This window comes from Helianthus annuus, chromosome 16, assembly GCF_002127325.2.
Source record: "Helianthus annuus cultivar XRQ/B chromosome 16, HanXRQr2.0-SUNRISE, whole genome shotgun sequence".
Taxonomy (NCBI): Eukaryota; Viridiplantae; Streptophyta; class Magnoliopsida; order Asterales; family Asteraceae; genus Helianthus; species Helianthus annuus.
Genome location: NC_035448.2, coordinates 44,003,959 through 44,028,260, shown reverse-complemented (window position 1 = coordinate 44,028,260; position 24,302 = coordinate 44,003,959). Strand labels below are relative to the sequence as shown.

The window sequence follows — 24,302 nt, the reverse complement described above, 5'->3', positions numbered from 1 at the left end:
TGGTTGCTCCAATAAACCAGAAGGACGCTGATGTTCAGCCTTAACCTTAAGACAAGTAAGGCATTTTGATACATATAAGGCAATGTCTTTCTTCATACCAGGCCACCAATACTGACTACGAAGATCCTTATACATCTTATCTGAGCCAGGATGAATAGAATAACGAGATTTATGGGCTTCATCCAAAAGCAAGGTGCGGAGGTTATCTTGGCTCGGGACCCACAAACGGTCCATGAAGTAATACGATCCATTGTCCTTCAGTTCAAGAGCAGGTGTTATGTGATAAGGAAATTCCTTATCCATCAAACCTTGTGAAACACAAGTGTGTTGAGCCTGAGAAATGCGGGTTTGGATATCAGATTGAGCTTGAATATCAGATTGAACACGAACGCAATGAAGCTTAGTACGTTCCTTGCGACTCAAAGCATCGGCTACGAAGTTCGCCTTACCAGGATGGTAGCGAATTTCGCAGTCATAGTCGTTTAGAAGCTCAACCTAATGTCGTTGCCTCATGTTGAGTTCTTTCTGATTGAAGATATGCTGAAGACTTTTGTGGTCAGTAAAAACCACACATTTTGTACCGTATAAATAGTGTCTCCAAATTTTAGGAGCGAAGACAACTGCACCCAACTCAAGATCATGAGTGGTGTAGTTCTTCTCATGTATCTTCAACTGCCTCGATGCGTATGCTATGACTTTGTTTCTTTGCATCAGGACGAAGCCAAGACCTAATTTAAATCATCATTGCCCTCGGGCAAAGTTAGAACAGGCACGTCGCAAAGTTTTTGTTTCAAAGTCAGAAACGCTTCCTCTTGCTTGAATCCCCAATCAAATGGCTTGTCCTTCTGGTTAGAGCAGTTAGAGGAACTGCAATCTTTGTGAAATTTTCAATGAAGAGGCGATAATAACCCGCAAGACCAAGAAAAGAACGAACTTCAGTAGGAGTAGTAGGCGTATCCCAATCCTTAATCGCACTGATCTTGGAGGGATCTACATGAATACCTTGTTCGTTGACAATATGTCCTAGGAATTGAACTTCTTTAAGCCAAAATTCACACTTGGAGAATTTGGCGAAAAGTTGCTCTCTCTTTAGGAGTTCCAAAGTAAGACGAAGATGTTGCTCATGATCAGCTCGCGTCTTAGAATATATCAAAATGTCATCAATGAAAACGATGATGAACTTATCCAAATAAGGCTTGCAGACCCTATTCATCAAGTCCATGAAAACAGCAGGAGCATTAGTCAAACCGAATGGCATGACTGTGAACTCATAATGCCCATAACGAGTGTGGAACGCTGTCTAGGGAATATCTTCTTCATGCACACGAAGTTGATGATATCCAGATCGCATATCAATCTTTGAAAAATAAGAAGCGCCCTGCAATTGATCAAAGAGATCATCGATGCGACGTAGGGGATATCGATTCTTGATGGTAAGCTTGTTAAGCTCACGATAATCGATACACATCCTGAAAGATCCATCCTTCTTTTTGACAAAAAGAACAGGAGCACCCCAAGGTGAAAAGCTAGGACGGATAAAACCTTTGTCAGAGAGCTCCTGCAGCTGCTTAGACAACTCTTGCATCTCGGACGGTGCAAGACGGTATGGAGCTCTGGCAATGGGATTTGCACCAGGTACGAGATCAATACGGAACTCGACTTGGCGTGCTGGGGGTAGACCAGGTAACTCTTCAGGAAATACTTCCGAATAATCCCGTACAACAGGAATATCTTGAATAGACCTACCTTTGCCCTTATCTGCTACAACATGTACCAAAAATGCCACATAGTTCTTTCACAGATACTTCCGAGCTTTAAAACAAGACATGAGTTTGAGACCACCAGCAGGTTTCTCACCACGAATTTGTAGGATCTCACATGTCGAAAGCGGCACACGAACGATCTTCTCAAAACAAACTACCTCTGCGCGATGCTTGGCTAACCAATCCATACCCATAATAACGTCGAGGCTTCCAAGTTGCATAGGCGTGAGGTCAATAGGAAAAAGATGGTTGTTAAGGTTCAACTGGCAGTTGCGGAGAACAGAATCAAGTACAATGGGTTCACCACTAGCCACTTCTACTGTCAATGGTTTACCTAGTTTCGTTCTAGACATGCTGTGACACCTCGGATCTTTCCGGATAACCTTTCGATGTAACAAACGTGTACGTAATCGACTAACAGTAAAAATGTATGAAAACTATTTGCTATTATGTGTTATGTGCCGATTTGCTTATGTGTATGTATATATATATATAAGTGTTATACACGTAAACCGAAACCACCAGCAACCCGACTCGAGACCATGGTCTCGAGTGAACATTAGTAATGGGCCGGCTAGGCCTTGGCCTTGTAGGAATTAAACCCAACCCAAGCCCACACTCGCAACACTATATAAACCCGACCCCACCTCCCTTAGCCATTTTACACACTCCCTTCTCACACTCTCATCTCTCACACAAAACCCTAAAGTTCTAGCAACCAAGACCACTCTTCTCATCCTTCTCCTTCTTCTCGGGTTCAACCAACATCAAGAACATACTCGGCTTTAGCTCGGAACCGCCAACCGGAAGCTCATTCATCGATCCATCATACCCGCACATCTTGAATCTATAACCGGTTAGTGGTTTTAGCTCTTTCTAGATGTTCATGTGTTAATAAGGTCACTAGGACTAATATATGTTATGTGTTACTATGATTCTTGTGTATGGATGATGTTTGTTTGACATGTTTGTGTGGATCAAAATGTGTTAAATGGGTAACCGGTTAGTGTTTGGGCTTTTATATGATCCTTATTGGTTTGTGCTTGCTAATGTTGATGATTAAAAAGATGTTTGTGTGTATCTCGGTTTGTTAGAAAGTTTAGATGGATTGTGGTCATTATAAATGTATCAAGGGCTTGATTATGAGATTGTAAGTGCACGGTTTTGGGTTTTAGTAATATGTCTTTGTTTGAATGATTTTCAGTTTATTGCTTGAATGTTATGAAAAATGATGATGAACATAAAGAACAATTTGAATGTCTTTGAAATATTTTGAAATGTGTATATTTGATCTGTTTTGGCTAATGATCAGACAAACAAACATGTTTTAGTGGAAATGGTACAACATTTACATGAAAATGCGATTTCATTGGATAGTACAAGTCTGCAGGTTCTAGAAGGGATTGCCATGCACGTTATCACGGTTGCGAGTCGCAACCATTGGTTGCTACTCGAAACCACGCATGACCAGTCGAAACCTCCCAGTTGCGAGTCGCAATCAGCACGCATCAAACCTGGTTGCGAGTCGCAACCACACCTGCTAAGTCGCAATCTCCGGTTACGAGTCGTAACCAAAACATGACGGACCGAGACCGCAGTTGCGAGTCGCAACCTCGGTTGCGAGTCGCAACCACCTTAGTTTCGACTGGGCTGTTTTATGTTATTGGGCCTTGACTGTTTGTCTTGTTGTTTTGAGCTTCAACTGTTGGGCCTCCTATTGACTGGACTTCATTTTGATCTGCTACTGTATGTATATATGTTACTGTTTGTATTTCTGCCTGTTAACTGTTTGTATACGTGCATGCTATACGTGTTTACTTGTACCCGACTTGACCCATACTTGGTAACCATGCTAGGACGTGGTGACCAACGAGCTTAACCAAGTAACGTATCTTACCGAGCAACCCAAGGTGAGTTCACAACTTAAAAGCATGCGTCCCGGTGGTTTGGGACACGAGACTAAACAACCCTATCCCCTTGTAAAGGGGATACCGTCTACACTCCCTCCCTAGTTATTGGGAAACAAACTTACTTTATCTTCCCTTGTATTGGGAAACCTTTTTAGTTAATTACTGTTTATACGGATTGCAACTAACGGCACTAAACGCAACTCTATCACTCAAGTCCCTACTACATAATACCGATTAGTCGCCGGTGCCAGGCGAACGGGTTATTAGTTGATAGCGCTATTTAGGTCTTACCAGCCTCACACCGTGCCATGGTATGGGATCGGTCGTGAACTAATGTACTCAGGCATCCGTCAATGATGATAGAACATTGACATCGGGGCATCCTGCGGAAACGCAAACGGTTACCTAGTGTTCGGTATTGGAAAAACAGTTTAGTCGCTAACTTTTGGGGTAGCTCCCCATGGCATGTATAAACGGATAAATTAACTGGTGAAACGAGTTTTTGGTAATTAAAACTGGACAACTAGTGAACTCACTCAGCATTATTGTTGACCCCTTTACTGCATGCTTTGCAGGTGGCCAGTGACTGGAGCAGCTACTTGGGATGTGTAGTGGTCGTCTGCCCGTGTGTTGGGCATTTATTATGCTTACCTTATGAACACTGTTTAAAACTATTTAATTATGCTTCCGCTACTTGTTACTGTTTTAAACTTGAAACCTTAAACTCTGAACTTGATGTTTGCTAATCTTATGGTTAGTAAGTATTACTTTAATATTAACCAATGCTTAGTATAATTGGTGGCTGGATCCTGGTCAGTCACGCCCTCGAAGCGGGTGTTATCCGCGGGTGGATTTTGGGGGTGTGACAGATTGGTATCAGAGCCATTGGTTATAGTGAACTTGGTTTTAAAAAGGGGAAAAATCTTTTTGAGAAAAACCAGACTATAACCCGTGACTCGTGGCGACGCTACACTCCAAGTACAAGGCTCGACTTATCTGACCTCATAGCTCGGACCCATATTTACTTGCTTGGTTGTTTTATGCTTTCTGCTTTAATATACGTACTAGTTGCCTGATTAGATAGATACATCTTCTCTCTTCTATCTTATTCTCGCTATCACGCACTCATACTATGTTTTCTGGTTATGAAGACAATGAGTGGACGCGGACGAGGAAACATCAACATGACCCCGGCTCAGTTCACTAGCCTGCTCAACACTGTGGCTGCAGCTTTCGCAGCTCACCCTATAGGTAAACTCGTTGTCTTAGGATGTTTAGATCCTACCGCCACATCGTCTTTTCGCCTCTAAACCTATTTCGCTTCACTCCTCACGACAGGTCAGCCTGCACCTGTGCAACCACGTGTTTGTACCTTCAAGACCTTTATGGATTGCAAGCCTCTTCCTTTCAATGGCACGGAGGGTGCCATAGGCCTTCTGCACTGGATCGAGAAGGTCGAAGCTGTTTTTGCTGTCTGTGAATGCCCAACTGCTAATTGGGTGAAGTTTGCTACTGGTACTCTAGAGGGAAGCGCACTTTCATGGTGGAAAGCGCAAATTCAAATGCTTGGTCTAGAGACTGCTAACGCTACTGCGTGGGAAGATTTCAAGGATATGATCAAGGAAGAGTACTGTCACAGGGATGACATCCACAAGCTGGAGAACGAGTACTATGAACTCAAGATGATTGGGTCAGAGATTGAGACCTACACTAAGCTGTCCAGCGACTACGCTGCTCTTTGTCCGAACTTGTCTCGACCCATGTACCGAAGGATCGAACTGTACATCAAGGGTCTGGCTCCAGAAATTCGAAGCCATGTAACTTCAGCCAACCACACTACCATTCAGCCGATCGTTCGACTTGCTCACAAACTCACTGATCAGGCTGTGGAAGAGGGCAGGTTGCCCAAAAGGATCAGTGCTGCGGAAGGAAGTTCTAGTGATGGCAAACGAAAGTGGGATGGAAATCAGGGCAAGGATGCTAACCCTACTCAAGCCCCAGCTCAGCAAAGGAAAACTGACAACAACAAAGGCGCTCAGCAACAGGGTGGCTACCGGGGAAACTACCCTAAGTGCAACAAGTGTAACAGGCACCACAATGGGGCATGTAACAAGGGTCAGTGTCAGCGATGCCACAAGATGGGGCACGAAGCCAAGGATTGTAGAAGTCAGTTCCCGGCAAGGCAAAATCAGCAACAACCCCAACAGCAACAGCAGCAGGGAAACAACAGAGCATGTTTTAAATGCGGGGCAACAGGACACATGCGAAAGGATTGCCCTGAGCTGAATCAGAATCGCAACAACAATCAGGGAGCGGGGAACAATGAGCAAAACAACAATGCTGGGAATGCGAGGGGCAGAGCTTTCGTGATTGGAGCTGGTGAAGCGAGGAACGACCCCAACGTCGTGGCGGGTAAGTTCCTACTTGATGATCGTTATGTTTCTGTGTTATTTGATTCCGGTGCCGATGCCAGTTATGTATCCCTTCGCATTAGTAAGAAACTTAAGCATTCGCCCGCATTATTAAGTTCTAAGCATACCGTCGAGATAGCTAATGGCAAGAACATCGAGGCCACGCATGTGATCCACGACTGCACCCTAGAATTGTCTGGCCATACGTTTAGTATCGATCTTTTCCCTGTCAAACTTGGAAGCTTCGACGTTGTTATTGGTATGGATTGGTTATCCAAACATCGTGCTGAGATCCTCTGTCAAGAGAAAGCAGTTCGCATACCTCGCCGTTCTGGTCAACCCCTCATCGTCAAAGGCAACAAAGGTGGAGAAGTCACAGGCATTATCTCGCTTCTAAAAGCCCAGAAATGTTTACAGAAAGGGCACACCGCTATCCTAGCACTTGTCACCAACACCCACGAGAAGGAAAAGAGGATTGAAGATTTTCCGGTAGTACGCGATTATCCCGAGGTATTTCCTGAGGAACTACCTGGACTCCCTCCCCATCGTCAGGTCGAATTTCAAATCGAGCTAGCTCCTGGAGCAGCACCCATAGCTCGTGCACCGTACCGTCTAGCCCCTGCAGAACTGAAAGAACTCTCTACGCAACTACAAGAACTTTTGGATAAAGGATTTATCCGTCCTAGTTCATCACCCTGGGGAGCCCCAGTGCTCTTTGTCAAGAAGAAGGACGGCACATTCCGAATGTGCATCGACTATCGTGAGTTGAACAAGGTTACCATCAAGAATCGTTACCCTCTCCCACGCATCGACGACCTATTCGATCAGTTGCAAGGGTCGAGCTACTATTCAAAGATTGACCTGCGATCAGGCTATCATCAGCTGAGAGTTCGTAATGAAGATATTTCCAAGACTGCATTCAGGACTCGTTATGGTCATTACGAGTTCCTCGTCATGCCTTTTGGAATGACCAATGCGCCGGCAGTGTTCATGGATCTTATGAACCGCGTATGTAAGCCTTACCTCGACAAATTTGTGATTGTGTTTATCGACGACATCCTGATTTATTCGAAAAGCCAAGAGGAGCATGAACAACACCTACGCCTTATCCTCGAACTCCTTCGCAACGAGCAACTGTATGCCAAATTCTCTAAATGTGACTTCTGGCTTCGGGAAGTCCATTTCCTCGGCCATGTGGTTAATAAGAACGGAATTCATGTCGACCCAGCTAAGATCGAATCGATAAAGAACTGGCCTACGCCTAAGACTCCCACTGGAGTTCGCCAATTCTTGGGTTTGGCGGGCTACTACCGCAGATTCATTCAGGGATTCTCAAAGATTGCACAACCTCTCACAACACTCACTCAGAAAGGCGTCGCCTACAAGTGGAATGCAGCACAGGAATCTGCCTTTCAGAGGCTTAAGGATAACCTCTGTAGCGCTCCTATTCTCTCGTTACCTGAAGGCACTGACGACTTTGTGGTTTACTGCGATGCGTCTATTCATGGGCTCGGTTGCGTGCTAATGCAACGCGAGAAAGTCATTGCCTATGCCTCTCGACAACTCAAGACGCATGAAAAGAACTACACGACGCACGACTTGGAACTAGGAGCAGTGGTTTTTGCTCTTAAGATATGGAGACATTACCTGTACGGTACCAAGTGCACCATTTACACCGATCACAGAAGTCTCGAGCATATCTTTAGGCAAAAGGAATTGAACATGAGACAACGTCGATGGGTCGAACTATTGAATGACTACGAATGCGCCATCAAATACCATCCGGGCAAGGCCAATGTCGTGGCAGACGCCCTCAGCCGAAAGGACACTATACCAAAGCGCGTGCGAGCACTGCAACTTACCATCCAGTCTAACCTCCCTACCCAGATTCGAAATGCTCAGGTTGAAGCATTGAAGCCGGATAACATCAGGGCTGAGTCTCTGCGAGGATCGAGACAGCAACTAGAACAGAAAGAAGATGGTGCTTACTATGTAACAGGGCGCATTTGGGTTCCTCTCTTTGGAGGTTTGCGTGAACTCGTGATGGACGAAGCCCACAAGTCCCGCTACTCAGTACATCCTGGTTCGGACAAGATGTACCACGATTTGAAGACTACATATTGGTGGCCTGGTATGAAGGCCCACATAGCAACATACGTCAGCAAATGTTTGACTTGCGCGAGAGTCAAGACAGAATACCAGAAACCAGCAGGTCTACTCCAACAACCAGAAATCCCGAAATGGAAATGGGAGCAAATTTCCATGGATTTTGTTACAGGGTTACTTAGATCTCAACGCGGAAATGATGCTATTTGGGTAATCGTGGATCGATTGACCAAGTCCGCGCACTTTCTGGCTATTAAGGAAACAGACAAGTTTTCTACCTTGGCAGAGATTTACTTAAAGGAAGTAGTCTCGAGGCACGGAGTGCCAACCTCAATTATTTCCGACCGAGACGCTCGATTTACTTCAGAATTGTGGCAAGCTATGCACAAATGCTTTGGCTCACGTTTGGATATGAGCACTGCTTATCACCCGCAAACGGATGGACAGTCCGAACGTACCATCCAAACTCTAGAAGACATGCTTAGAGCGTGTGTGATCGACTTTGGCAAGAATTGGGAGAAGCATCTACCGTTAGTAGAGTTCTCATACAACAACAGCTACCACACTAGTATTCAGGCAGCACCTTTTGAGGCATTGTACGGTCGTAAATGCCGGTCACCTCTCTGCTGGGCGGAAATCGGTGATAGTCAAATCACGGGCCCAGAGATGGTGGTAGATACAACGGAAAAGATTGCCCAGATCCGACAACGCATGGCGGCAGCTCGTGACCGTCAGAAGAGTTACGCTGATAAGCGTAGGAAACCATTGGAATTCCAGGTCGGTGACCGGGTTCTACTTAAAGTCTCACCCTGGAAGGGTGTGGTTCGCTTTGGGAAACGGGGCAAGCTAAATCCGCGATATATCGGACCATTCGAAATTACCGAGAAGATCGGTAAGGTTGCTTACAGATTGAACCTGCCTGAAGAGCTGAGTGCGGTACATAACGTCTTTCATGTATCCAACCTGAAGAAGTGTTTGTCGGATGAAACACTTGTAATTCCTTTTAAGGAACTGACGATTGATGAACAGCTACACTTTACTGAGGAACCGATTGAGATCACTGATCGAGTGATCAAAACCCTCAAACGTAGCCAGATACCTCTCGTACGAGTCCGTTGGAACTCGCGACGTGGCCCAGAGTATACCTGGGAGCGGGAAGACCAGATGAAGCACAAGTATCCCCAGTTGTTCCCTAACGAAAACCCCAGCACTGAAGCTACGAACGAATTTCGGGACGAAATTCCAAACTAACGGGGGGATAATGTGACACCCCGTTGAAACGCTTTCACTTACACTAGCTTGACAGTGGCTGCTTTAACTTTCGGGACGAAAGTTCCTAAAACTTGGGGATAATGTGACACCTCGGATCTTTCCGGATAACCTTTCGATGTAACAAACGTGTACGTAATCGACTAACAGTAAAAATGTATGAAAACTATTTGCTATTATGTGTTATGTGCCGATTTGCTTATGTGTATGTATATATATATAAGTGTTATACACGTAAACCGAAACCACCAGCAACCCGACTCGAGACCATGGTCTCGAGTGAACATTAGTAATGGGCCGGCTAGGCTTTGGCCTTGTAGGAATTAAACCCAACCCAAGCCCACACTCGCAACACTATATAAACCCGACCCCACCTCCCTTAGCCATTTTACACACTCCCTTCTCACACTCTCATCTCTCACACAAAACCCTAAAGTTCTAGCAACCAAGACCACTCTTCTCATCCTTCTCCTTCTTCTCGGGTTCAACCAACATCAAGAACATACTCGGCTTTAGCTCGGAACCGCCAACCGGAAGCTCATTCATCGATCCATCATACCCGCACATCTTGAATCTATAACCGGTTAGTGGTTTTAGCTCTTTCTAGATGTTCATGTGTTAATAAGGTCACTAGGACTAATATATGTTATGTGTTACTATGATTCTTGTGTATGGATGATGTTTGTTTGACATGTTTGTGTGGATCAAAATGTGTTAAATGGGTAACCGGTTAGTGTTTGGGCTTTTATATGATCCTTATTGGTTTGTGCTTGCTAATGTTGATGATTAAAAAGATGTTTGTGTGTATCTCGGTTTGTTAGAAAGTTTAGATGGATTGTGGTCATTATAAATGTATCAAGGGCTTGATTATGAGATTGTAAGTGCACGGTTTTGGGTTTTAGTAATATGTCTTTGTTTGAATGATTTTCAGTTTATTGCTTGAATGTTATGAAAAATGATGATGAACATAAAGAACAATTTGAATGTCTTTGAAATATTTTGAAATGTGTATATTTGATCTGTTTTGGCTAATGATCAGACAAACAAACATGTTTTAGTGGAAATGGTACAACATTTACATGAAAATGCGATTTCATTGGATAGTACAAGTCTGCAGGTTCTAGAAGGGATTGCCATGCACGTTATCACGGTTGCGAGTCGCAACCATTGGTTGCTACTCGAAACCACGCATGACCAGTCGAAACCTCCCAGTTGCGAGTCGCAATCAGCACGCATCAAACCTGGTTGCGAGTCGCAACCACACCTGCTAAGTCGCAATCTCCGGTTACGAGTCGTAACCAAAACATGACGGACCGAGACCGCAGTTGCGAGTCGCAACCTCGGTTGCGAGTCGCAACCACCTTAGTTTCGACTGGGCTGTTTTATGTTATTGGGCCTTGACTGTTTGTCTTGTTGTTTTGAGCTTCAACTGTTGGGCCTCCTATTGACTGGACTTCATTTTGATCTGCTACTGTATGTATATATGTTACTGTTTGTATTTCTGCCTGTTAACTGTTTGTATACGTGCATGCTATACGTGTTTACTTGTACCCGACTTGACCCATACTTGGTAACCATGCTAGGACGTGGTGACCAACGAGCTTAACCAAGTAACGTATCTTACCGAGCAACCCAAGGTGAGTTCACAACTTAAAAGCATGCGTCCCGGTGGTTTGGGACACGAGACTAAACAACCCTATCCCCTTGTAAAGGGGATACCGTCTACACTCCCTCCCTAGTTATTGGGAAACAAACTTACTTTATCTTCCCTTGTATTGGGAAACCTTTTTAGTTAATTACTGTTTATACGGATTGCAACTAACGGCACTAAACGCAACTCTATCACTCAAGTCCCTACTACATAATACCGATTAGTCGCCGGTGCCAGGCGAACGGGTTATTAGTTGATAGCGCTATTTAGGTCTTACCAGCCTCACACCGTGCCATGGTATGGGATCGGTCGTGAACTAATGTACTCAGGCATCCGTCAATGATGATAGAACATTGACATCGGGGCATCCTGCGGAAACGCAAACGGTTACCTAGTGTTCGGTATTGGAAAAACAGTTTAGTCGCTAACTTTTGGGGTAGCTCCCCATGGCATGTATAAACGGATAAATTAACTGGTGAAACGAGTTTTTGGTAATTAAAACTGGACAACTAGTGAACTCACTCAGCATTATTGTTGACCCCTTTACTGCATGCTTTGCAGGTGGCCAGTGACTGGAGCAGCTACTTGGGATGTGTAGTGGTCGTCTGCCCGTGTGTTGGGCATTTATTATGCTTACCTTATGAACACTGTTTAAAACTATTTAATTATGCTTCCGCTACTTGTTACTGTTTTAAACTTGAAACCTTAAACTCTGAACTTGATGTTTGCTAATCTTATGGTTAGTAAGTATTACTTTAATATTAACCAATGCTTAGTATAATTGGTGGCTGGATCCTGGTCAGTCACGCCCTCGAAGCGGGTGTTATCCGCGGGTGGATTTTGGGGGTGTGACACATGCGAAGAAAGGGCTCAAAAGATAAAGACACAAAACTCTTATCGGCACCCGAATCAAAAAGAACAGATGCTGGCTGATTATTAATAAAGAACGTACCGTTCACCACATTATCATCTGCTTGTGCCTCTTGTGCGTTCGTGTTGAAGACTCGACCTCGAGCCTGAGCCTGGTTCTGATTCTGGTTGGCTAGCCTTGGGCACCGGTTTCTGTAGTGGGTCAGATCCCCACAATTGTAGCACGAACCAGGAGGAAAATGAGGTCGTGCAGCTTGACCTTGTTGCTGAGCAAGAGGCTGAGCAATTTGTTGGGCTTGGTTCTGAACTGCCTGATTCTGGTTAGCAGGAATGCGGCAGGTGGCAGCAAAATGACCATTTCTTCCATAGTTGGTGCATTGACGACACTGAAGATGAGGTGGGTGATGGCCGTTACACTTGTTGCACAAAGGTGCATTGCCAAGATAAGGCTTTTTGGGTATTGGTTGCGCAGGCTGATTTGGTGCAGCTTGAGCCTGTGCAGTAACGGCATAGTTTTGGGAAGCCTTTCGCTTCCTAGACCCCCTTGGAGAACCAGAATCCTTTCCCTTCTTGTTTTGACCTTTCTTGCTATCCCCTTTGTCAGACGCCTGTTTCTTACCCTTGTCACCCTTTTTGTGCAGCTTTTACTTTCGAACTTGCGACTCAGTCAATGTCGCTGCTAACTCGATCGCCTAACGGAATGTGGTAGGGTTATTACCCGTAAGGATGTCTTGTGCTGAGTCAGGTAGACCATCGATGTATCTTTCGATAGCCTTGTCAAGTGGGGTAACCATTGTTGGGCAAAGCAGACTCAACTCCTCAAACCTATCAGTATACGCCCGATGCTCACCACTATCTTGCTTCAAATCATTAAACTCCTTCTCCAAAACTCGCACTTCATGACGAGGACAGAACTCCCTCATCATAAGAGCCCTAAGTTCAGACCAATTCTGTGCTAGAGCTACTTCTGCACCACGGTCCCTCATAACCCCGTTCCACTATGTAAGAGCCCTCTTCTGAAACACACTTGAGGAAAACTCGACCTTGCGATTGTCAGGACACTGCACGTGATGAAAAGTATTCTCAATGCTCTCAAACCATTGAAGAAGCCCAGTTGCTCCCTCAGAACCACTAAACTTGAGTGGTTTAGCCGAGTTAAAGTTCTTGAAATTGCATGGAGCATTGTTGCTGTTGTTGGCTTGGTTCCATTGAGCAATAAGGTTTGGAAAAGCAGCAACCATTTGCTGCGCAATGATTTCTGCCAGTTCGGCATTTGCTATCTGATTGTCGCGTCGAGGAGGCATTCTGAAAGAGGAAAACATGAAAGGAAACGAGTGAGATGATTGGATGAAGAGCATGAGATGAAACAATTTCAACAGAAGCAAAGATGGTGGTTACGCATCGCAAAGCAAACAAGCGACACACAGTGTCTAATCAAAGAAAACCGGTCAAAAAGAATGTATCGCGAAGACATGTTCGCCTATAAGTGAACACTCACCCCAAGAGTTCCCAGGTAAGAGTGACTGGTCCGATTATGTGGATTTGTACGAACACTCTAGCCTTAGACAGAAAACCCAGGGTACAGGCATTCACTCTTCCAGTTTACACGTGTTCACACTATTAAAACCCAAAAACTTTGACGAGATTTTTGAAAATTCTAAGGGGTTCAAAACCTTATAACAGAGGGTTCAAAACCTAGTAATCAGTCATCCTAGAACAGATGATTAATTTTCAAAGTGGATTCAGAATCGATGTTCTCGTTGTGGTTATCACCCAAGGATAGGTGAAGTGCATGTTTTAAAATCTAAACACAAGATAACTTGTGTTAGGGTCCTAGAAAGTTATAGTCTAGGTCAAAGTATTACTAATAACCTAATTCCCTATAACCATTGGCTCTGATACCAACTCTTCTGTCACACCCCGACCACGCGGAACAATCAAGCGTTGCGGAAACGTCGGGAGTGTTGTAGCAGAATTAATTGTTTCACAACCATGGCATACAAAGTTACGTTTTATTTATGAACAATAGAGTAACATTGTCTTAAACATAAAAACCAAGAGTACAAAACATAGTTAAACTAAGTCTATCTTCATTTTATGTCTCTAAGGCACAGGTCCGCCCTAGTGTCATGATCATCGTCCTACGCAAAAGCTCCTGAAAACACATGTGAAAATAGGTACGTCAGCATAAAAATGCCTGTGAGATATATAGGTTTTGTGAAAATAGAATTCATGACTTAAAATTTAAGAACTGTTTAATAACATTCAGTCATGAACCTTGTAAATTGTTTTTTTTTGTAAATCATTTAAAAGTGATAAATAAACCAAATGATATATATGTGTAAAAGAATAATACATGGTTAAATGAATAACCAAGTAAAATGAGTTGTACAAAATAAACTGTAATGCAAACCAAAGCCTTGTGAAAACGGGCTACTTGTGTAAAATGTATAGTCAAAAAAAGGAATAATTTAAGTAACGCTATGATATGTAATATAATACAAACACTTATGGAAGACAGAAATCCAAATGTCAGTCTAATTAGTGTCGTGATGGTTTGCGGTTGCATAAACAGATTGTGCATCTGATCATTTTGAAATTTTTGATGTAGGTTTATGCTCTACGGTTAAAAAGGTTTAGGAGAAGGGTGCGGGTGACAATGGAAGGTTTGTGCACACGTGTTCTTTTGTATCTAATTATATATTTTTAGTTTTTTTCTATTTTTAATATTATATTTTACAGGTCGGTATCTAGAAGGCAATCTGCTCGGTTTAAACATGATGAACCGCAGAGGACATGCTCCATGCAAACGAGATTGATGATAAAATGCAAGGGGATGATATTGTCGTTTCTGTTAAAAAGGAAGATGATTCGTTACCAAATAAAGTTAGTCAAGAAGGTTCATTCTATTTCAAGCCTGTCTCGTGAAGTAACTAAGAAGGTTCAGTCTTATAAGGAAATTGGCGTCAACGTAAAAATGTGCAGACCTGAGTGAGCGTTTTTTGAACTACTTGGTTTGAATTCTTTTGTAAAAGATCCTTTAGTGAATATGTATGATGTTATTAGTAGATAAACTGATATATTAGCTATATGGTAGCTGCTCTGAAGATGGTATAGTTTGATTATAAGTTGTATGTGGACCCTCTATTGTGTGGTCGATTTTCGATGCGTATGGTGCACCATATGGTTGCAATAACTGCGATGTGTCTTCAGGATGAAGCAAATTTTCGGCCTTTGATTAGTGATATTGTTGTTGGACTCGAGTAAGATTCTCAAGCTGAAATGCGCAAATAACCACAAAAGTTTGGCTATTGACTCGTAACTTGTTGGATAACTTTAAAGTAAAGTAAAACCCGACTCGACTCGTTCCGACCTGGACCTGTTTCGACTCGAATCAAAACAACCCTTTTTTATAATTGACCTGTTTTAACCTGAACTCATTTTGACCCATTACCCGACCCGTTTGCCAGGTCTATGACATATAGATAGATCAATTGGTGCCACTAACTCAAAAACCTAAGAAAACAATAAACATAATAAAATTTATAGAACATCATACGAATAAGAAAACTAACCAGGGACAGCCCAAGTCCAAGTATTTTGAGGCTTGGGCTTTAGGCCTCCAAATCAATAGGGTCTCCAACTTATAAAAAAATTATACTGATATTTGGGTTGAGCTGAATTTATCTTTATACATATAAAAAATATATAAAAATACAAAAAAAAATTAAATTAACTTCGCCAATAACAAACCTTTGAGTTTATTTTGTCGGCCCAAGCCCGGGTAAAGGAGGGTTTTTCTCAAATAGTGTTTTTTTTTTGAAAAGAGGCATCGAGTTTTTAATTCGCTTTAGGCCATCAAAATGGTTGAAGACAGAAGTGGGTTGAAGACGGTATGGATGAGGTCGGTACCATTCAGTACCGAAATTCCCAAAAATGGGTAACGAAATTTTGACATACATGAGAAGTAATAAAATTACTCATAGATGTGTTTGTATAGAATTTATCTTATATCATAAAATCATAGATGCGTTTGTACAAGATTTTGTTCGTTTCCTATATAGAAGAGCTACACAATATCATGGGCGAAACTTCATTGTGGAAAGAGGCGTCCCCTTTTCTCTTTGTAGTGTTAATTTTACCGAAATTTTCAAAATTTTATTTTGTAGTGTAACATATTGGATTTTGAGAGTATCTTAACCGAAAATTTAGATTTTAGTTATGGCCAAACTGAATTAAACCTTCTTATGCATACCCTTAGAATTACTAACAAGTGTTGTGTTTTCCTTTGCATCGCGAATTTGGTTTTGGTTATGGCTCAAAACCGAACCGCCCGGTACATAGCCCTAAACTTACCAACCTAATTGATATGTTTCCCGCTGCATCGCGCGGGTAAACGACTAGTATGTGTAAAAGAATAATACATGGTTAAATTAATAACCAAGTAAAATGAGTTGTACAAAATAAACTGTAATGCAAACCAAAGCCTTGTGAAAACGGGCTACTTGTGTAAAATGTATAATCAAAAAAAGGAATAATTTAAGTAACGCTATGATATGTAATATAATACAAACACTTATATATAAAAAGTACCAGCGGCGTATTTACCATGTTTGTATTATACTTCTCACATCTCGTTACTTAAGTCACTCAAACCAACCAACAATGTATAATGTCTATGTTTAAACCAATTGTCAAAAGTCCTTGTATAAACCTTGGCAAATGTTAAAAAGTCCAAATGTGGTCATGTTATGTGTAACAAATGTTATGTATTGTAAGTAAAGTATTGTCACATAACCAAATGTAGAAAAATGTACAAAACAGAGTATTTTGAGTATATCAAAAAGTTATGTTTTGCAAAGTAAAAGCATGTTACATTGATACATACATTTATGTGGTAAGTTAACGCATACATTCAAGCCTTGAGACAGTCGGATAACCCTAAGTCAAGGTTATCAAAAGAAATGTTTTCGGATTCAGTCATTCCATACATCCAAACAAACCCGGGATGTCAGGAATGGGATTTGTCAAGTCCTATGGTACCACTACTTACTACCGAGCGGCGTAGCTAATGTTAATGAACGTATATAAGTCCCGTTTGTGCAAACCAAATGTTATAGCAAATGTAAACAGGTTATATGAAAACAATGTACTAAGTATGCTAAGTTAACATACAAAGCAGAAAAGTCGTGTAAATCAATGTGCTAGTATGCTATCGGTCAACATACATAGCAGAAATGTAAAGTAAAACAATGTACTAAGTATGCACACAATGGACATACATAGCATAGAATGTAATGAAATCAGGTACTATAATGTACTAATGAACATAACAAGCATATGATAATGAAAGCATGAAAAGCATGAAAGTAGCAAGCAGGCACATGTGTTTCACCCCAAAACAGTTTGGAAAACGGTAAAAGAGGGGTATATGTACTCACCTAGATTTCTTAGAAGTCCTTGTATAACAACCAAACAATGCTAGAGATCACGGATATCAAACGACACCTAATATAGGTAACTATGTTAATATACCGGACCTAAGTCGGAGGATTGGATAGATTGAGGGTTCGTAAACCAAACGAGTATGGAGACTCGTGTAATATGGTTTATCAAAGCCTACATACTAAAAATGAAACCTAACCTAAGTACTTACGACCCATTACGACCCGTTTAGGTAGCTTATGCCACTTTAACGCGTCGTTCGCGTAAAACGCGTTTGGAACGCCTAACTAGCCCTATGATAAGTAAAATATGCCTTAACATGTCTAATATTGTTGCCAAATCAGTTTAGATACCAAAAGTTATGTTACATATGCTTAAAATGAATTTTGGTGTTCAAAGGGCATTTTGGTAATTTACATAAGGCATATAAACTACCTATCATACAACTAAATAAACGTCGTGCCATAAGGTGTAACCTCGAAAGGTTATTCCCTATACAACTATGGTCACCTAATGTGTTTGGTCGGATCATAATGATCGACCAAATGGGTCGGGTTCGAAAGTATAAGCGATTGTTTAGATCGCTTACCTTACGACCCTATATAAGCACTAAACTAAAAGTGACCAGCTAAGCATGTTAAAACATGCTTAACTAAGTTTAGAAAACAGGTTTGGTATCAAAACAAACGGTTTTGATACCTATGAGTAGTTTGGTTACAAAATACGCAAGAATGCGCATTTTGGCTGAAACTACGACTTGTCACTGAGCCTAGATAACGTGGTAATCAGTAGGTATAGTCACTAGGGACTATAACCATCGTGATCACGCTCACGTTATGAAGTTCAACCGAACTTCGCATTGACCATAAACTGGTCAATGTAGAAAGTCAAACAAAGTTTGACTTTGACGCTAAAATGAAAGAAAAGAACGAAAGAACACTTACGAAGGGTCCCCGAAAGCTAATCTTGATCCAGGAGCTCAAGTATGAAGCAATGGCCTCAACTTAGAGCTTTTAGATCAGATTTGTGGGTTTTAAACAAGAATGGGGGGGTATTTATAGGATATGCAAGACCGTTAGGATCATTTATCGATTTACGTGCTCGAATCTCGTCCGTACAAGTGTCGCAATGTTGTGGTATCATAATGTGACCCCAACACCAGAGATTTGCTAGAGGCATTGCCCTTTGGAGGGTGGAAAGGTTGTTTACAGCAGTAAAAACGACATTTGCTGATCTGAAGGGCTGCCGCGGGCCGTGTAAAGGATCACCCTGGGCTTACGCGGGCCGCCTGGGTGTCCTGATCAGTAAACAACTTTCAAAAATGATAGTTTAGGTCCCTGTTGTGGTTTAAGGCCATTTCCGTGATGTTTAAGGCCCGTTAAGCCATCTTTAAGGCCCTAAAATGATGCTTAAACATTTTGGACATGAAACATGCTGAAAAATATGCCGGATGTCGGTTCGTTTGGTCGTACGATCGCGATGTTCGGTTAATTACGACGGAATGCGCATAAGCGCGAAAAACAATCCAAAATGCGTGACGAATGGATTTTTCTCATGCCAAACACTAAGGCATAATATTATAATGATTACATAAATTTTTGGATGTCCGGATGTATTCAGAACGTAAGTTATGCGCGAAAGTGCAAACTTGTGCACTTTTTGACACTTTTAGTCCCTGAATGACCCAAAAGTTTATTTTAGCACACCGAACCCCTCAAAGACTATTTCTAAGCTATATAAAGGATATTTAAGGTGTGTTTAACTTATAGTTATGTTCCGGAATGTCTGTTACAGGCATACTTTCGCAGTTTGTCAAATTTAGTCCCTGTAGGCGAATAAACTTGTTTTTGCCATACCAAAGACTTCAAAACTTATTTCTAAGTTATGTAAAGGTTATTTAAGGTTTGTTAGGTATATGTTGATGTTCCGGAGTATTTGTCGCATTAAACTGACTACGTTTACGCACCAGTTTGCGTATAATTCTCCAGAAAGCGATGAAGAGTTTAAAATTGAACAAAAGTCAAAACATGAAAAATGTAAAACATAACCAAACAAAAATTGGGATCAAATAACATTGTTTTATTGATAACTGATCTGTTCATAATGATTTCAAGCACAAATGTTACAGTCTCCCCTACTTGTGGAAATTTTGTCCCGAAATTTATTTAGAGGAAACTTGTGGAAAAAGATGCGGATATTTTGCCTTCATTTGATCTTCGCGTTCCCAAGTAAAATCGGGTCCACGTTTAGATTCCCAGCGAACCTTAACCAAAGGAATGCGCTTGCGTTTAAGCCACTTGACTTCACGTTCCATGATTTCCAGCGGTTTCTCAACGAATTTCAGTGTTTTATCAACACGAATTTCGTCAAGCGGTATGTGGAGGTTCTCATCAGCTAAACACCTCTTGAGATTGGACACGTGAAAGGTTGGATGAACATTTCCAAGTTCAGGAGGTAACTCAAGTCTGTAGGCTACCTTACCGATTCTTTCGACGATCTTGAATGGTCCAACGTATCTAGGTGCAAGTTTTCCTTTCTTTCCAAATCTGATCACACCTTTCCAAGGTGAGACCTTAAGTAATACACGATCACCGACTTGAAAATCCAAGGGCTTGCATTTAAGGTCCGCGTAACTCTTTTGACGGCTTCTAGCTGTCTGAAGGTTATCACGAACTTTCTTAACTTTATCTGTTGTCTCTAAAATGAGGGCAGGTCCAGTAAGCTGAGCCTCGCCGATCTCATTCCAGCAGACTGGCGAACGACATTTTCGACCATAGAGAGCCTCGAAAGGAGCCATGTTGATGCTGGAGTGATAACTGTTGTTGTAGGAGAATTCAATCAACGGAAGATGTGAATCCCAACTACCACCAAAATCGAGCACACAAGCTCTAAGCATATCCTCCAGAGTCTGGATTGTTCTTTCAGACTGACCATCCGTTTGCGGATGATAAGCTATGCTCAGATTAAGTTGGGTCCCCATAGCAGGTTGCATGGTTCTCCAAAAATGAGAAGTGAAACGAGCATCTCTGTCAGAAATGATGTTCAAAGGAACACCATGTCGAGCTACAATTTCATCCACATAGATTTTAGCAAGTTTGTCAGCCGAAAAATCCTCACGGATTGGTAAGAAATGCGCTGACTTGGTATGACGATCAACGACTACCCAGATGGCATCATGACATTTCTTTGTGCGCGGGAGTTTAGTAATGAGATCCATAGTAATGTTTTCCCATTTCCAAACTGGCATCTCTGGTTGCTCCAATAAACCAGAAGGACCGCTGATGTTCAGCCTTAACCTTAAGACAAGTAAGGCATTTTGATACATATAAGGCATTGTCTTTCTTCATACCAGGCCACCAATACTGACTACGAAGATCCTTATACATCTTATCTGAGCCAGGATGAACCGAATAACGAGATTTATGGGCTTCATCCATAAGCAAGGTGCGGAGGTTATCTTGGCTCGGGATCCACAAACGGTCCATGAAGTAATACGATCCATTGTCCTTCAGTTCAAGAGCAGGTGTTATGTGATAAGGAAATTCCTTATCCATCAAACCTTGTGAAACACAAGTGTGTTGAGCCTGAGAAATGCAGGTTTGGATATCGAATTGAGCTTGAATATCAGATTGAACACGAACGCAATGAAGCTTAGTACGTTCCTTGCGACTCAAAGCATCGGCTACGAAGTTCGCCTTACCAGGATGGTAGCGAATTTCGCAGTCATAGTCGTTTAGAAGCTCAACCCAACGTCGTTGCCTCATGTTGAGTTCTTTCTGATTGAAGATATGCTGAAGGCTTTTGTGGTCAGTAAAAACCACACATTTTGTACCGTATAAATAGTGTCTCCAAATTTTAAGAGCGAAGACAACTGCACCCAACTCAAGATCATGAGTGGTGTAGTTCTTCTCATGTATCTTCAACTGCCTCGATGCGTATGCTATGACTTTGTTTCTTTGCATCAGGACGAAGCCAAGACCTAATTTAGATGCATCACAATAAACGACGAAATCATCATTGTACTCGGGCAAAGTTAGAACAGGCACGTCGCAAAGTTTTTGTTTCAAAATCAGAAACGCTTCCTCTTGCTTGAATCCCCAATCAAATGGCTTGTTCTTCCGAGTTAGAGCAGTTAGAGGAACTGCAATCTTTGAGAAATTTTCAATGAAGCGGCGATAATAACCCGCAAGACCAAGAAAAGAACGAACTTCAGTAGGAGTAGTAGGCGTATCCCAATCCTTAATCGCACTGATCTTGGAGGGATCTACATGAATACCTTGTTCGTTGACAATATGTCCTAGGAATTGAACTTCTTTAAGCCAAAATTCACACTTGGAGAATTTGGTGAAAAGTTGCTCTCTCTTTAGGAGTTCCAAAGTAAGACGAAGATGTTGCTCATGATCAGCTCACGTCTTAGAATATATCAAAGTGTCATCAATGAAAACGATGATGAACTTATCCAAATAAGGCTTGCAGACCCTATTCATCAAGTCCATGAGAACAGTAGGAGCATTAGTCAAACCGAATGGCATGAATGTGAACTCATAATGCCCATAACGAGTGTGGAACGCTGTCTAGGGAATATCTTCTTCATGCACACGAAGTTGATGATATCCAGATCGCAGATCAATCTTTGAAAAATAAGAAGCGCCCTGCAATTGATCAAAGAGATCATCGATGCAAGGTAGGGGATATCGATTCTTGATGGTAAGCTTGTTAAGCTCACGATAATCGATACACATCCTGAAAGATCCATCCTTCTTTTTGACAAAAAGAACAGGAGCACCCCAAGGTGAAAAGCTAGGACGGATAAAACCTTTGTCAGAGAGCTCCTGCAGCTGCTTAGACAACTCTTGCATCTTGGACGGTGCAAGACGATATGGAGCTCTGGCAATGGGATTTACACCAGGTACGAGATCAATACGGAACTCGACTTGGCGTGCTGGGGGTAGACCAAGTAACTCTTCAGGAAATACTTCCGAATAATCCCGTACAACAGGAATATCTTGAATAGACTTACCTTTGCCCTTATCTGCTACAACATGTGCCAAAAATGCCACATAGTTCTTTCGCAGATACTTCCGAGCTTTAAAACAAGACATGAGTTTGAGACCACCAGTAGGTTTCTCACCACGAATTTGTAGGATCTCACCTGTCGAAAGCGGCACACGAACGATCTTCTCAAAACAAACTACCTCTGCGCGATGCTTGGCTAACCAATCCATACCCACAATAACGTCGAAGCTTCCAAGTTGCATAGGCGTGAGGTCAATAGGAAAAAGATGGTTGTTAAGGTTCAACTGGCAGTTGCGGAGAACAGAATCGAGTACAATGGGTTCACCACTAGCCACTTCTACTGTCAATGGTTTACCTAGTTTCGTTCTAGACATGCGAAGAAACGGCTCAAAAGATAAAGACACAAAACTCTTATCGGCACCCGAGTCAAAAAGAACAGATGTTGGCTGATTATTAATAAAGAACGTACCGTTCACCACATTATCATCTGCTTGTGCCTCTTGTGCGTTCATGTTGAAGACTCGACCTCGAGCCCGAGCCTGATTCTGATTCTGGTTGGCTAGCCTTGGGCACCGGGTTCTGTAGTGGGTTAGATCTCCACAATTGTAGCACGAACCAGGAGGAAAATGAGGTCGTGCAGCTTGACCTTGTTGCTGAGCAAGAGGCTGAGCAATTTGTTGGGCTTGGTTCTGAACTGCCTGATTCGGGTTAGCAGGAATGCGGCAGGTGGCAGCAAAATGGCCAGTTCTTCCACAGTTGGTGCATTGACGACACTGAAGATGAGGTGGGTGATGGCTATTACACTTGTTGCACAAAGGTGCATTGCCAAGATAAGGCTTTTTGGCTAGTGGTTGTGCAGGCTGATTTGGTGCAGCTTGAGCCTGTGCAGTAACGGCATAGTTTTGGGAAGCCTTTCGCTTCCTAGACCCCCTTGGAGAACTAGAACCCTTTCCCTTCTTGTTTTAACCTTTCTTGCTATCCCCTTTGTCAGACGCCTGTTTCTTACCCTTTTCACCCTTTTTGTGCAGCTTTTCCTTTCGAACTTGCGACTCAGTCAATGTCGCTGCTAACTCGATCGCCTGACGGAGTGTGGTAGACCATCGATGTATCTTTCGATAGCCTTGTCAAGTGGGGTAATCATTGTTGGGCAAAGCAGACTCAACTCCTCAAACCTATCAATATACGCCCGATGCTCACCACTATCTTGCTTCAAATCATCAAACTCCGTCTCCAATGCTCGCACTTCATGACGAGGACAGAACTCCCTCATCATAAGAGCCCTAAGTTCAGCCCAAGTCTATGCTAGAGCTACTTCTGCACCACGGTCCCTCATAACCCCGTTCCACTATGTAAGAGCCCTCTTCTGAAACACACTTGAGGAAAACTCGACCTTGCAATTTCAGGACACTGCACGTGACGGAAAGTATTCTCAATGCTCTGGAACCATTGAAGAAGCCCAGTTGCTCCCTCAGAACCACTAAACTTGAGTGGTTTAGCCGAGTTAAAGTTCTTGAAATTGCATGGAGCATTGTTGTTGTTGTTGGCTTGGTTCCATTGAGCAATAAGGTTTGGAAAAGCAGCAGCCATTTGCTGCGCAATGATTTCTGCCAGTTCGGCATTTGCTATCTGATTGTCGCGTCGAGGAGGCATTCTGAAAGAGGAAAACATGAAAGGAAACGAGTGAGATGATTGGATGAAGAGCATGAGATGAAACAATTTCAACAGAAGCAAAGATGGTGGTTACGCATCGCAAAGCAAACAAGCGACACACAGTGTCTAATCAAAGTAAACGGGTCAAAAATAATGTATCGCGAAGACATGTTCGCCTATAAGTGAACACTCACCCCAAGAGTTCCCAGGT

General features: G+C 42.4%; 1 long non-coding RNA gene across 1 annotated transcript; it reads left to right on the top strand.

Moving 5' to 3' along the window:
- Positions 1 to 14,484: 14,484 nt before the first annotated feature.
- LOC110880967 lies at positions 14,485 to 15,069 on the top strand. Its single transcript, XR_002559531.2, has 3 exons — positions 14,485 to 14,511; positions 14,592 to 14,646; positions 14,723 to 15,069. It is a non-coding gene; the product is annotated as an uncharacterized LOC110880967 (long non-coding RNA).
- The last annotated feature ends 9,233 nt before the right edge of the window (positions 15,070 to 24,302 follow it).